The sequence below is a fragment of the Dunckerocampus dactyliophorus genome, chromosome 20, assembly GCF_027744805.1.
Source record: "Dunckerocampus dactyliophorus isolate RoL2022-P2 chromosome 20, RoL_Ddac_1.1, whole genome shotgun sequence".
Lineage (NCBI taxonomy): Eukaryota > Metazoa > Chordata > Actinopteri > Syngnathiformes > Syngnathidae > Dunckerocampus > Dunckerocampus dactyliophorus.
Genome location: NC_072838.1, coordinates 13,696,497 through 13,710,503, shown reverse-complemented (window position 1 = coordinate 13,710,503; position 14,007 = coordinate 13,696,497). Strand labels below are relative to the sequence as shown.

At 43.3% G+C, this 14,007-nt stretch overlaps 2 protein-coding genes across 3 annotated transcripts in view; one reads left to right on the top strand and one right to left on the bottom strand.

The window, feature by feature from the left end:
* dlgap3 (discs, large (Drosophila) homolog-associated protein 3) overlaps positions 1-14,007 on the bottom strand; it is a 93,716-nt gene that overhangs the window by 66,263 nt on the left and 13,446 nt on the right. The gene's annotated exons all lie outside the window — the stretch shown is intronic.
* gja4 (gap junction protein alpha 4) overlaps positions 133-14,007 on the top strand; it is a 43,561-nt gene continuing 29,686 nt past the window's right edge. Inside the window, exon 1 of the mRNA XM_054763735.1 lies at positions 133-1,787. The gene's annotated coding sequence lies outside the window, so the exon portion shown is untranslated. The remainder of the gene's footprint in view (positions 1,788-14,007) is intronic.

Sequence of the window (14,007 nt, the reverse complement as noted above, 5' to 3'; positions counted from 1 at the left end):
CCCTGTAAATGCCAAACATGTATGTGGATCAGGACATACGCATGCCCATGCATCAGCATATCCTGCACATGCTCAATATGTGTGAGAGCATTTCAACGACTCTCTTGTAGCTTAAAGTGGCAGGGGAGCTGTATCAGGCAGATTGGTCATAATTCCCTTGTCCAGTGAAGTCTGTGGGTGTGTGTGTGTGTATGAGAGAGAGAGTGCATGCTATTTGCTCCTCTCAGCAGTGGGGAGCCCTGATTTGTAGCTGTAATATCGACAGGCAAGGCCTCGAAATGAGGTCTTTCCTTCAGGGAGCCTTCCTGGCCTTTCCGTGCCTGCACACCAATGATCATACACACAAAAACACAGAAACTACGCCTGAATACTGAACACCTTTTCTGGTTCAACCAGTGAATACCAAAATAATCCTCCTGTGTAGTGTGGGAATACAATCTGGACATGTCTGGATTTGGATTGATCTGGAAGCAAACTCTTGAACTTGCCAGGCTTTGTTTGGCGTAACAGGGTTAGTGAATGGAGGATATCGGTAACAAGAGGAGGAATAGTCTGTAATAGCGGTGTCCTGTAAAATCATCTGGACAAAAACACAGCTGTGGAAGAGCGATGCTTGTTTTGTACAAAGAAAACTGTTGTATCTGTGTATCGGTTGTCATTCTGATCCCAGATCTATTGATTTGAAATGATATCTGTTGTAAGGTGACAATGTGACTCGCATACAGACACATATACTGTTAGTACATGGTGCCAGTCACAATCAAATATTTTCCAAAATGTTGGAATTATTGATTGAATTTTGGATCCACGGTTAATATTGAAGCTGGCTGCGGTTAAATGTGTTATGAGATCATCTGTTATTCACTACTCAGTGCAGTTTCCGTCATTGAAAATCTGCCAACATCTACCCGTGAGAACCTCGGAGAAACATACCAAAAAATATATACACACTCCTGATGAAAATTTAAGACCAGTTGAAAAATGGCAGTAATTTACATGTTGCACTGTTGGATCTTAAGAAGGTTCTAAGTACAGCTTCAAAATGCAAAGAGAAAAATGGGAGTTCTCAGGGCATTGAATCGATCACAACTGGACTGTTCAGGTTGTCTTAGAAGACGTTTCGCCTTTCATCCGAGCAGCCTTCATCAGTTCATGCTCAAAGACGAGGTGGAACACACACCAGTCAGAGGAGATACAGCAGGACAGCTCGAGTCTGAGAACTTTCCCATTTCACACTCCCATTTCTATAAGAAATGTGTAATTTATTGCAAACAACCGTTAAACTGAAATAGGCTGTTCATGAGCTGATCAAAAGTTCAAAAAAACCCCAAACCTCCCAAAAATAGAAAGAAATAAAATGTTCAAAAAAGGACAGACTAATGAGTCGCCGCGCCATTCTTGTTAATCACCTCAAAAGTTGGTTTGGCCATATTTGATGCCACGGCAATGTTTCCAGGAGGCTGGTGGGAATGTTGCTCCAGGTGGTGAAGATGGCTTCACGGAGGGCATCTACTGTCCGGAACTGATGTCCATTTTGGTAAACGTCCCTCGCCATCCATCCCCAAATGTTGGGGGAACTTGGATTGGTTGTTCCTTGGTTATTCCTTTTGAAAATGTCTTTTTTCAGGCGGGCATTGTGAACTGCAGCGTTGTCCTGTTGAAAAAGCCAGTCATTACCACACAGATGAGGGCCTTCAGTCATGAGGGATGCCCCCTGCAACGTCTCCACATAGCCATCTGCCGTTTGACACCCCTGCACAACCAGAAGCTCCATTGTTCCATTGAAGGTAAAAGCACCCCAGATCATGATAGCGCCCCCTCCACTGTGCCGTGTGGAAAACATCTCAGGTGGGACCTCCTTGTCATGCCAGTTCATCATAGAATAAAATTTCTTCCACCTTTCAATGTCCCATGTTTGGTGCTCTCGTGCAAATTCCAAAGTTTTGTGGCGTTGTAGGAGACGAGGCCTTTGAAGAAGTTTTTTGTTCTTAAAACCCTTCGTCTGATGGTTATTGGACTGCACTTGGCACCAGTAACAACCTTCATTTGGGCCGAGGATCGTCGCGTTTTTTGATGGACAGCCAATCTGATCTCCGGCTCAGGGCCGGTGACATTTTTTTGGGTCTACTGCTTGACTTGTTTTGTTCCGTAACTCTCAGCAGCAATGGCACACACGCAGTGCAAAATGTAATGAAAAACCACAGTTCCAAAAGGGCGCACTGTCCCGTGCAGGGTGGACGGAACGCCATCCTTAGTGTCGCATCCCTGTGATTAGCCTCAGTCCAAACTACGCAGTTTGACGCCACTCTTGATGGTTGTATTGTCAGTGTCATGTTGCTGTTTTCCTTTGTTTCAACATTATTTCTCACTTTTTGTGCAGTGTGCTCACCTTTCTGTGCATGAGCTGCACACCGCGTTCTTACACCAAGCTATCCTAACACACCTTTTCTCACTTCAAATTTGCACTTGCAGCTTGGAGTGCAACTGTTGACACCTGACTAAAACAGGAGGAATCAAACAGGAACATAATGTAAAGGAGAGGAAAGGGTGCCAAGATTGGGTCCTGCATGCTTAAAAGCATTCCTCTTAACCTGTCCCCGCCTATGCAGCAAAGCACCGAAAAGACAACTTTCAATACCGTCGGTCTTTTGCCTTTAAGCCACTCTGGAGTCACTTTAAATCACGTTGCGCTCGCAAGTATTGGCCATGAAGCTCCGCCAGTTAACAGGCGGTAACAAAATATTTCATTTAATGCCTCACAGCTCATCCTCCACTTTAATTAGGCTGGGAGTTTTTTAGCACGACTGAAAAAGAAAGTTTTGATTGACAAACAGTGTTTTGTCAACAGCACTGTCGATGAGTGGCTGCACATGCCTCTATTCTTTTTCTTATTTCAAAAGACATCTATCATGTAATGGCAGACACCGTTTCTTGGAAACCCTGCGGCTTGTATGTGTGTGTGTGTGTGTGTGTGTGTGTGTGTGTGTGTGTGAGACTGCATTTGAATATGCATATGTGTGCAAATGTGCGCTGATGGTTGGAGTGCATTCATCCACGTAGGATTATGGAAACAGTGGATTATTTCCTCCATGCCTTGAGGAAGCTCTTTTAAATCCTTAAATGGGCAGTCAGGGAGAGGACAGCAGTAAAAAAAAAGAGGGGGGGGGGATTAAATGGGTTCTTCAGAGTGTTTTGTCACCACAATAAAAAAATGACCTGCATTTTTGAGAAGGCTTGTCTATCCATTTCAGTGGTCAGCAACACGTCGATCGTGAGCTATTAGTCGATCTTTGGGACTTTGCCGGTCGATCGCAAGAACATTGTGAAAAAAATGTATCGTCATATCAGTGCCCTCACCTGCCAGAGACTGACCAACAGGCACGCATTTTGTCCAATGAACACGCCGCTATCCAGGCAGCAACCCACGAGCCCCAGCAAGGAAACCAGTCCCCAAAACCCGCCCGGAGGTACACTAGTACACCGGCTCGCCTCATACACACTTGCCTCCCTCCCCTCGGGCGCTAGCAAAAAGGTCGAGCGGGGAAGGGAGGGAGTGTCAGCGCTGCAGCCATGTGCTTGCACACACAACAGTCATTATTGCACGTTAACAGGGCTCACAGTCTGCATTTGCTTCCTCAAAGTTAAGGCACAAATACAACCCCATAGACGTGCACCCCCAAAAAACGACGACGCCGCTTGTTAAGGGCTGACTGTTTTAGCGCATTGACCAGCCTCTCTCTCCTCAGCTTGCATCGCTCGTCCGCTACACTGAGCCAACAAGCCAAATAGTTGTGGTTTGCTCATGAGGCCGATGCCACAAGCCCAACCCGGACCAAGAGCCACAAAAGTAGGGGTGCGGCTCAGGGGCCATCTGCCGCCCGTGGCTCATTTGCATCACTGCAGAAACAAAATAAAATTTAAAAAAATTTAAAAAATGATAAAAATCCAGCAAAAGGCTCAATTAGAAAAAGCTGAAATGTTGAAACCAGCAACCAATATTAACAAAGCATATGTTGTGTATATATGTATAACATTTTCTCGGCAGATATATATGTGTGTGTATATATATATATATATATATATATATATATATATACTGCTTGTTTTGTATTGCTAAGAGAGATGGATTGGAGACCTAAAGGAGAGTTATCATGAGAAGTGATGCGTATTTGTGTGTGTGTGTGTGTGTGTGTGTGTGTGTGCGGTGTGTGTTGGGCTTCATTAGGGAGAAGCTAAATCCTCACAAGTGGACTTGCATGCACGGTACACCTCCATCTGTTTAACTTTTGCCTCATTTCAAAATGAACTTTTTGAACACATTGTGCTGAAGCAGAGGGAGGAGGAAAAAGTGTACAAGTGAGCCCTCTTGTCCCTATGGGACCTTTTTTTCTATCGCTTTTGCAAGGACTATACAGCAATCCCTCATTTTTAACGCGGTTAAGACTCCACCGTGACAGGTGAATTTCCATAAAGCAGGATTCTTTCTTCTAAATGGAATGTTTTCATATATGGCATAGAAAACTTGTTTACGATCTTCTGAATACATATGTTAACATCGTTAGCGCCATCAAGACATGAAATAACACCCCTATAGTCGCCTTTACATTCTTATGGCCCAATATGATAGATACTTTATTTCTCCAAGAGATATTCACAATATAGTAGATAGAATCAGAGAGAATAAGCCATGTAAGACACCTTGTAGGGGGGCAGGGTTTAGCTTGTTGTGGGCTATGGCTGCAACAGTAACCTGTGTTATCATTCTAATTAGGATTATTTTGATGAATATTGTGGCTGTTGTGAGATAATGTAAACCTGTAATAAAAGCCGGTTGTTCAGGTCTGGTGCGTCGGTGGTGGTCTCACCGAACAATTACTGACACCTAGTGACCAATGTAGAATACTACATTTAACAAGTTGGTGATCTTAAGGCAGGGGTGTCGTCCAACTCGTGCCAGAGGGCCGAGACACTGCAGGTTTTCTTTTCAGCTGGTCACCAAAGCAGGTGATTTCAATGATCAACACTGCCTTCAATTTGAGGGAAGGAGCTCATCAATGAAACCACCTGCTGGAGAAACTGGTTGAAGAGAAAACCTGCAGTGTCTCGCCCCCCCCCATTGACACATGTGTCTTCAGGGCTTACACCACGTGCCGGTGGATGGCTGAGACACTGCGGGTTTTCTCTCCAACCAGTTTCTCCAGCAGGTGATTTCATTGACGAGCTCCTGCCCTGAAGTTGATGGAGGTGTTGATCATTAAAATCACCTGCTTTAGTGGCCGGCCGTCCATAGCATGTGTTTGACACCCCTGGCTTATACTGTATTTGTATTTTAGTTCATATAGCCATTTTTAAGCTTGAAAATGCTTATCTTGGGCAAGAAATACATACATTTTGCTTAAATATGCCTATTTCAATGCTGGCCCATATATGGCCCATTGCTGCAGATTAACCACCCCTTCTTTGGGACTGCAGATATGCTGACACATGTTTGGTTGAGTATCATCTGTGTGTTTCCTAAGGTGCCCCCAGCCTGATAAATGACCTTGATTCTTTTTGTTCTTTTTGGAAGTAAAAACAAAGCAAACGTGCAAGGTCACACTTATTTCAGGCCAGACAAAACAAGCACTCTTCTGCCTTAATTGTCATCATTTTTCCAGGAAGTAGCTACAGTACATGCGCACACACACACACACACACAAAACACCACCCACTGCTGATTTGCTATAATGACGACTTTTAAAGGTCAATTCTTATAGTTAACACAACTGTCAGATAGTTTTCTTTGAGTCTTAATTGGTCTTGTTGCTAATATGAGGTGGTCACAGCGCAGTGACGTGCGGTGAGGTTCATGGCTGGTGAGGCACTGAAATTTTTTTTAATGTTAATACAGGTTGCTCATTAAGACTTTAACATTTTGTTTTGAAATACTTCTTAGTATTTATTTATTCTATAACAGAAAACCATTTATTTACAAGGTGCAAGCATTAACAATTGTAGTCATAAATCTTCAAAATACATTTCCAAGTTCAAATAATACACAATTAGGGTTTTCTACGTTTTTTTTTTTTATTTCAATTTCAAGACCCAAATCACAAATGTGGTTACTTTCTGATACCCAAATTTAAATCCTTAAACATACTGTATTTTTAAAATGGTACATGAATGAAACTGCATTTTGGAGTGATATTCAACGACACAATACCAATTGACCCCAGCTTTGGGAAAACTGCACTTTATGGACACAATGACTGAGAATAATCCAATGCTTTTGTTCCAGCGTGACACAGAAAAGGTCCATAAAGTAGGGGCCTTCGATTAAAACGTGACACGATTTCTCGGTCAGAAAAAAAAATCTTGTGTGCGCTAGGTCTGGGACGATGATAAATAAATGAATTAATCACACGATAAATGAAAATGAACTTTTAAAATAATTTTGCCGGCCACGATAAATTGCCATGTGCACGCTTGTCTGTTTTCCATCCAGGAAGAGGGTTCACTCTGTGCATTGGTTTCAGCACCTTGCCGCGTTTGTTCCATAGAACAACGGCATGAAAGGAGTGAGCCCTTTTGTCAGTCATACAGTGTCTTTGTCTCGAGGGGTGGAGGTGGGGACGCTAGCGTACACACAGCGTCCAACAGTAAAACTTCAATAGATTGCATTGTATTGTCATATTTTTTAATATTATTTCATACTTTTCGTAAAAGTAAGGTTAAAATCTCGTGTTGTCCCGTAAACCCAATAATCGTGTGAGTGTCTCGTGACACCCTACCACAAAGACATGCTTTTTTTGGTGTGGAAGAAGAGCAGAGACAAGAGCTTGTGACCTAGCAGGCCCCTTCTCGGGACAAATATTCCTACTGACACACGGCAAAATCCTGTAGCAACTCCATGTTTTCTTTCATTTTCAAGGGCCAGGTGTCCAAATACTTATGTCCACCAAACACATCCAACAACTCGTGTGGTCGTCAGCTTGCAATAATGGCTAATAAATACATAAACCCTGGTTTGGTCGTTAAGATGGTCCTTGGAGTCAGCGGGCTAAAGGACACACAGCTTGTTCTGCTTGAAGTTCCGTCAGCGTTGATTAACACGCGGTCGTTTCCATCATGTGCTGACTCCTTTAGGGACGTTGCTGTTCTTTTCCCAGCCACCGCGTTTAAATATGGGGAGGGCAGCTAAACGGGAGAAACGTGCGAGATGGGATAATCAGAGCCATGGGGGGGTCAAAAGCGGTGATATTTTCGACTTATTTGCTGCAGATGCGGTAGGGCCAAAACACGCAGGGATTGTTAAAAAGCCGAGGAGCGCAACACACCCTGCATACACACGCCAAGGGAGAGAGAGACAAATTGGCGTGATGTAATGCACAAAGGAGGAAAAGATACGCTTTGCTTGATTCCAAACTCTAACATCATTCCAGCGGAGTACCCTCCCTTCCCTCCTCAGTCTCCGCTCAGCTGCTCTAAGTAGGCCACATCAATTTTTCATACTTTCTTTCACTCTGTGGCCGAAGAAGCACCTGCTCGGTCAGGCCACATGTGTCACACTGAGTGAGCGGTGTGTGTGTGCTGTCATATCTCAGCCGAGGCTACAAAAAGAGCCCTCCCGTTTTTTTGCTCCCCTATTGGTCCCCTTGGAATGCATTACCATCCATCTTCCTCACTTTCTTTTGCCGATTTCTGCTGCCTCATCTGAGGATTTGTCACAGTGAGACACCATCCATCCCCCCCAAAGACACACACACACACACATGCAGACACACACCGGGCTCAATAATGGCATGGAAATTCACAGCAGCGCCGCACAAAATCTCCCATGCACCTCCAAGGTCTGCTTAATTGGAGACCCCCTCATGTTTGCAGCCCAATAAGACCACCACTGCAAACGACCAATCACGATGAAGCACATTCGCCTAAATGTTGGTGTCTTAACGAGAATGAGTGAAATCCAATTTGATTCCCACTCCTTTTGAATTATGCATGCACGTGACAGTTAGCATGCAGTGCGGGCTGCATTAGCAAACCACAAATAGTGTCAAAAAACAAACCCATCTCTATTAGCCGCAGCTAAGAAAAGCACACAAGTGAAGGTCAACGTCGGATCGTTTAACTAAACCCCCACAGAATGACTCAATGGAGCGCCGTTGAAAGAAACCTCAGACGAGGTCGCAAGGTCGTCTTTTTGAGAAATCAGTTAGCGCTCCGCTCCACGGTTTGATGCAAATCAAAGAGGGTTTAATTGAAATTGCTATATAAATCTGGGCCAAACGTGACACTGGAAGCTTTCACTGTGGGAAATGCTAAATAATTCACCTCTAAAGGGCAGGTTTGAAAAGCTTTGGCTTGGCTGAGCCAACCAAATCTGTACAGTGGAGCCTACTAAAGGTGAACACCCCTCAGGGTGCCTCCTTACCAATCAGAATTTTTGGGAAGAATATGACTCTAAAGTTGTCATGCATCTAAGACTTTATCTGTTGCTTTTTGCAACTCTTAGGAGAATATTGAATATTGACAATATTGAAAGTCCTCCTTGCCTCTCACGCCGCCCCCCTGACAGTTCACCGCGTCCCCCAGGGGGACCTGCCCCACTATTGGAGAAGCACTGACCGAGAGTGTCAATGCTTGCTATCAAAATTAACGTGAACTTCTTTCTTTTAACATTTGACTTTTAGAAGGTGGCTGACTTCTTTGTACGCTTGTGTGATGAGACTTTCTTTGGTGTCACGGTGGCTTATTTTGCAGCCTTAATAAAAAAAAATACACAAAACACTCAGATATACACAGTGCGTTTGATCGCCTCACGAGCGCATGGCAGATATTGCTGATGAGAAGGAAGAAAGGAGACAGAAACGGAGTTGTTCATCGTTCTGTGTGCGTTCTATGAACAAATAAACCACACTCGCACGCATGCACGGAATGATGATTGAAGGCAGTGTTGTCCAAAGCGCGGTGTGGGGGGGCCATTTGCAGCCCGTGGCACATTCTAAAAATATGACTTAACAAGAAGACTAAAAAAACAGCAGCAAAATTGGAGAAATCAGTGGAACAGCCCCAACTTTTCACCTCTTTCATAACCTGTTTGATAGAAATGAATAATAGTAGCTTTGTTATTTAAGGTCTCCGCTTTCTGTTCTATTTCAAAATGTAGGTGTGATTTTAAATGCAGGCAATGCAGCAATGTTGATTAAATATTGTTTTGCACTTTAAGTGCCAATGACAGCCATTAGGAACTCTTCAAAGTAAAAGCTTGAGAATAGCTGGTTAAATAAAGACGTGAGATGTGGTGTCGTTGGGAATAGAATCTATTTGCCAACCAAGCTACGGGCTGAGGACAGAACTCCGGTACACAGAGACAGACGGAGAAGTGGAGGACGGCATAACGCTTGGCGGCGGCGGTGCAAATAGAGCGGCGAGAGGGGGTATATAGACTAAGAAAAAGAAAACCAGCATGAAAAGATTGAAAGATTGAGTGATTAGACAGATGGTGGGTGTAAACACGAGTCAGTGGCGGATGAAAGATGAGGATGAAGTGAGCAGCGATGGAGAATAGTGGCTTCTTGAGGTACTGTATAAAACAATAATACAATAAGTAGGCATGACATGAGAGCCAGGGGGAACGAGAAGCAAAGGATGAGCTGAAGATGGAGCAGAATTAGAAAGACAGTGGCTTGAGAGATGAAGTAGAAGATGACATGAAGATAGAAATGTGAAAAGGCAGCAGGAATCAATTCCCTTTGGGGGGGAGGTAGCTGTCGCAGTATCAGGGCAGTGGAGTGCAAATGCTACATTATAGACACTCAGTAGGACCACACAAGTCGTCAATGTGCCCTGGATGTGCAATGAAAAATACCCTCATTGCTTCCTGTCCTAGCATTTTCCACATGGATGCAAGTGCAGTTGACTCACCACATGGACACCGAGGGTGGAATATTTCACACTAACATTTCCAGTTTAAAAAAGGGTCGTATTTTTTCCTGCTGTTATCGTGCTTGCCTTAGCGTAAAATCAAATACTTTGGATTGCCATACTTGCAAAGCGGTTCTTAATGATGTACACTTTTTTATTGTGCATAATAAGACTGAAGATGAGTGGAAATGTAAATAAATAGAAAATAAATAGATCTAAAACTGCATTCAAGAGAACTAGGACATAAAAAAAGCGCCCTACATTCATCAAAATGCTATAACCGATGTATTTAATAGTTGGAAAACAAAAACTAGGAATGCATGGCTGCAGACCACAATGTCGTCCACTCAGCAGTGATGTTCCAATAATAACATCAACCGTCGTCAATAGTAAAGACATGGAGATGCTCAGGTGTCAACACTGTTACAAACATGATCCAGGTGAAACTGACCCATGGTCTGTGCACAAAAAAATATGAAATACTAGATATTCGCTACCCTCAGGCGTGCTTGGATTTTTAATCGATTTGACCTTTCAGCTTCAGATCTTATCAGCTTCCAGTGGAATAAATGTCCTAGTCCTGGTTTTTCTCAAACGTAGCAAAACCATGTCTTGCTAGAGAACGGTAGAACCGCGTCGTATACGTCAGACCAAATGTTTTGCCACTTTGTGTTTTGAATTTTGCGTCTTTACTCAATCACGGATTTTCAAAAATATATTGTTTCCCAAATCCTGCTGTTTTATGGTTGAATCCCGTCTATTATTAGTAAGAAAAATATGCATATTGAAGAAAATTTGAACTGAAAATGGCTAAATGAACTAAAATGCATACCTAAGGCGTTCATAAGGCTGTGAATGACATTTAGTATTCTACACTCACTCACTAGGTGACAGTAATATTACTGTAATGTTCCATGAGACACACAAACACCAGATGTGATCGCCAGAACAACAGGCTTTTATTGCAGGTTTGAATGATCTTGCAGCAGGCACAATAATCCCTAATAAAAATACCTAATGAAAACACGGGCTACTGTTGCAAAAACCCACGCCAAGCTAAAAGTCAACTCATAACACCACTGTCACTTCCTGTCCGCCCGCCACTCAGCTCACATAGGGAACACACAGCGACACAAATGAACATGAGTCTTATTTATGTCTTAAATGGCTTATTAACTCGTATTATGTCTCTTATATTGGGTAATACGAGTGTAAAGGTGTTATTTTAGGGGTGTTATTTTATGTCTTGAGGGCTCTAATAATGTAAAAAAAAAACATTTATTAGGTCCTGAACAGGTTTTCAATTTTATTTCTCACAGTTGGGTCTGGAACTAATTAACCACGGTAAATGAGGGATGACTGTATTTAGGAAATGCTGACGACTGTCATTTTGGACATGTGGTGGATGACTAACACCCCAGACCAGTAGGTGGCAGTAGTAGAGAAAATCTGAGTATTTCAGAGTATTGTTGGAAAGAATAATGCCTCGATCAGTGGCATTGTAACTCAAAATGTGTAGCGAGAAGGTTTCATTTTATTAATATCAGTTAACTGCCCAAGTTAAACCCTTTTTGTTCTTGCTGAGTCCAACATTTCCTGTTGCTCTCCTCCCCAGCAACAACATCGGTAATGTTTGTTTCTGTCTTGTGTGGTCGATAGGAAAACTTAGCATCTCTCATTTAAAAATGATGCGTAGTCGCATTGGCCATCGTTAGTGGAATGGACGCCTGTGCTGTCCCTCATGCATGTATACTCTTTCTAGACATTATTATCTCCCTGCCCTTAGACTGCCTGCATCAAAGCCACTCTAATTGCATTGGGGATCGGCCCTATAAAGGGTTGCTATGGTGACCAGTTGAGCCATCGCTGCGCCCGCTTTGCTTTACTTTACCAATTCTTTCAATTTCTCCTCTTACACGTCGCAGCACTTCCTCCATTGTCTGTATTTTCCCACTTATGGCTAATTACAAACCATTTGTGTCCCAATGAAAGGTCTTGCAGCAAATGAGTGATGTGCAGATGTGGGAGGAGAATAAACTGTTTACATGCGAGGCGGCATGCTCATGCACACCAGCACCAGCATTAATCGACTTCCCCAAACATGTTTGGAAAGTCGCTGCCCACTGGCTTGGCTGGATGAGCAGCGACTGAATGGAACAGCTCTTACTCTCCAAAGAGAAGCTGCAAGACAAAGCACATCTGTCCAGCATCAAAGCTGTAAAGCAGCAGCTGTGTGGATAAATGCAGACGTTTTTATCACCCTTATTGAGCTTCGTGAAGCGACAGAGAGGAGGCTCTGGAAGCCCTTCAAAGACCGCCTCAAGAGGCAGCTTGCTTTCACCAACCGGCTTTCATCGCCAATCGTAGCACCAGGAAGTGAAAGGAAGGCTGGCGCTGCAGCCTGCTGCTAGATAGAAGAAGATGCTAGCCTTATGCCCTGAGTGAGGAAAAGTCACACACTCCAGAACCTCCTTGGACCATCTTATATCCTCTCATCTTGGAAAAAAATGGAGCAAACCTGATCACATTTGAGTCAGGACTGTAACTGTCATCTCTGTGAACCAGTGCTACTATTTTCAACCAATTTTCTTCAAATTTTGAGGTGAGGCCTTAGAGGTTATGTTGTCATTAGTATTTTTTTTTCCATTATATCATCCAGTTTTGCTGTACCAAGTATTCCAAGAGTTTTCTCCTTAGACGATGCAGTGGCAGTGTCTTCAGTCCTAAATCACTGCATTCGATGGTCCAAAGTCTGCTGCCGTTTTGTGGACGGCTGTGAAAAAATTGCCTTCTCTACACATTCTCAACAATTCACCCAAATACAATTATTTTTTTGAACGTAAAGACTCCGGTAGGTGTGAGTGGCGTACAAATCTACAGTTGAGTCGGGCCCTGAAATGAATTGCTAAAAACTCCTCTTTGGCAGCGCTGATAAGAAGAAAAGACACATTTTGGGTGTCACATTCACTCATCCAAATGGCTGTGGATTAAGTGGTTATCTGTGCCACCTGCTGTTTCAACTGTAAACAAGCCCAACTGTGTGTATGTACTGTACGTGTTTGTGTGTGTGTGTGGCATTGATCTGGCGCCATGTTCAGCTGGGGGGCTGATACAAAGCCAACACTAAGGGAGGGGGAGCCAACACCGCATTAAGGCAGTTCATTACACTCGCTGGACAGTTCATTAGGTACACATGCATGCCAGTAAAACCCAAAACAAGAGCCCTTTGCAAAGATGATTGTATTCATTGAAATAATGCACTCCATCATGGCGAGTTTGTAATATTTTGGTGTCATTTAGCAACAATGTAACTCTCAGAATGATTGTGGGACACTACAAACTTGCTGTCCTATAGAGTCATGCAATGAAAGCCTCAGGGAAAACTATGCTTTCCACTTACTTTCCTTGTCTCCGTCCCACTGTGCCTCCATCTTTTCCTCTCCGTATTGCCTCCCATCGATTCCCTCCATGCACAATCTTCCCTGTTTACCCACATTTCTCTCAGAGCATGTATAATTCACATGTTTTTCCTCCTTAACTTAACACTCTACCATCGGGAGTGGAAAGTTAGCAGTGTTTTAATGCAGCTGAAGGGGACTTTTAGGTCAAAAGCAGCGTTAAACTGCAGCATATTTACGTTGTCGTTGCATCGGGCTGTTTGCTGCACGATACACACTCGCAAGTCACGAGTTTCATGCATCATCCGCACTGTTTGTCACTTGACTGCGGTCCGTATGACAGAATGAGACTGATCACAGCAGACCGGCACATGTCAAAGTCCATAAATCTAGATTGATTGGAGGTCTGGCAATGGACAACACACACACATTAATCTAGATATGCGATTAATTTTTACATGCACAATATGCACTGCACAATTGCAGCAAGATGCAGTGACATTTGAGAGACAGATGCTGCGATTTCTATCAATGTCAGTGTCTCTTAGGTCGTGTGAAAATAAAATACCTTGCATAACTTGGAATTTAACCACATTTTGAGGGAAAACCATAGCCAACATCATGATGTCCTTCAAGACTTTAGTTCAGCAAGTATCAAAGGATTGCTCTGCCCTTGACTCTAATGCCAAAAGGAAAAAGGCTC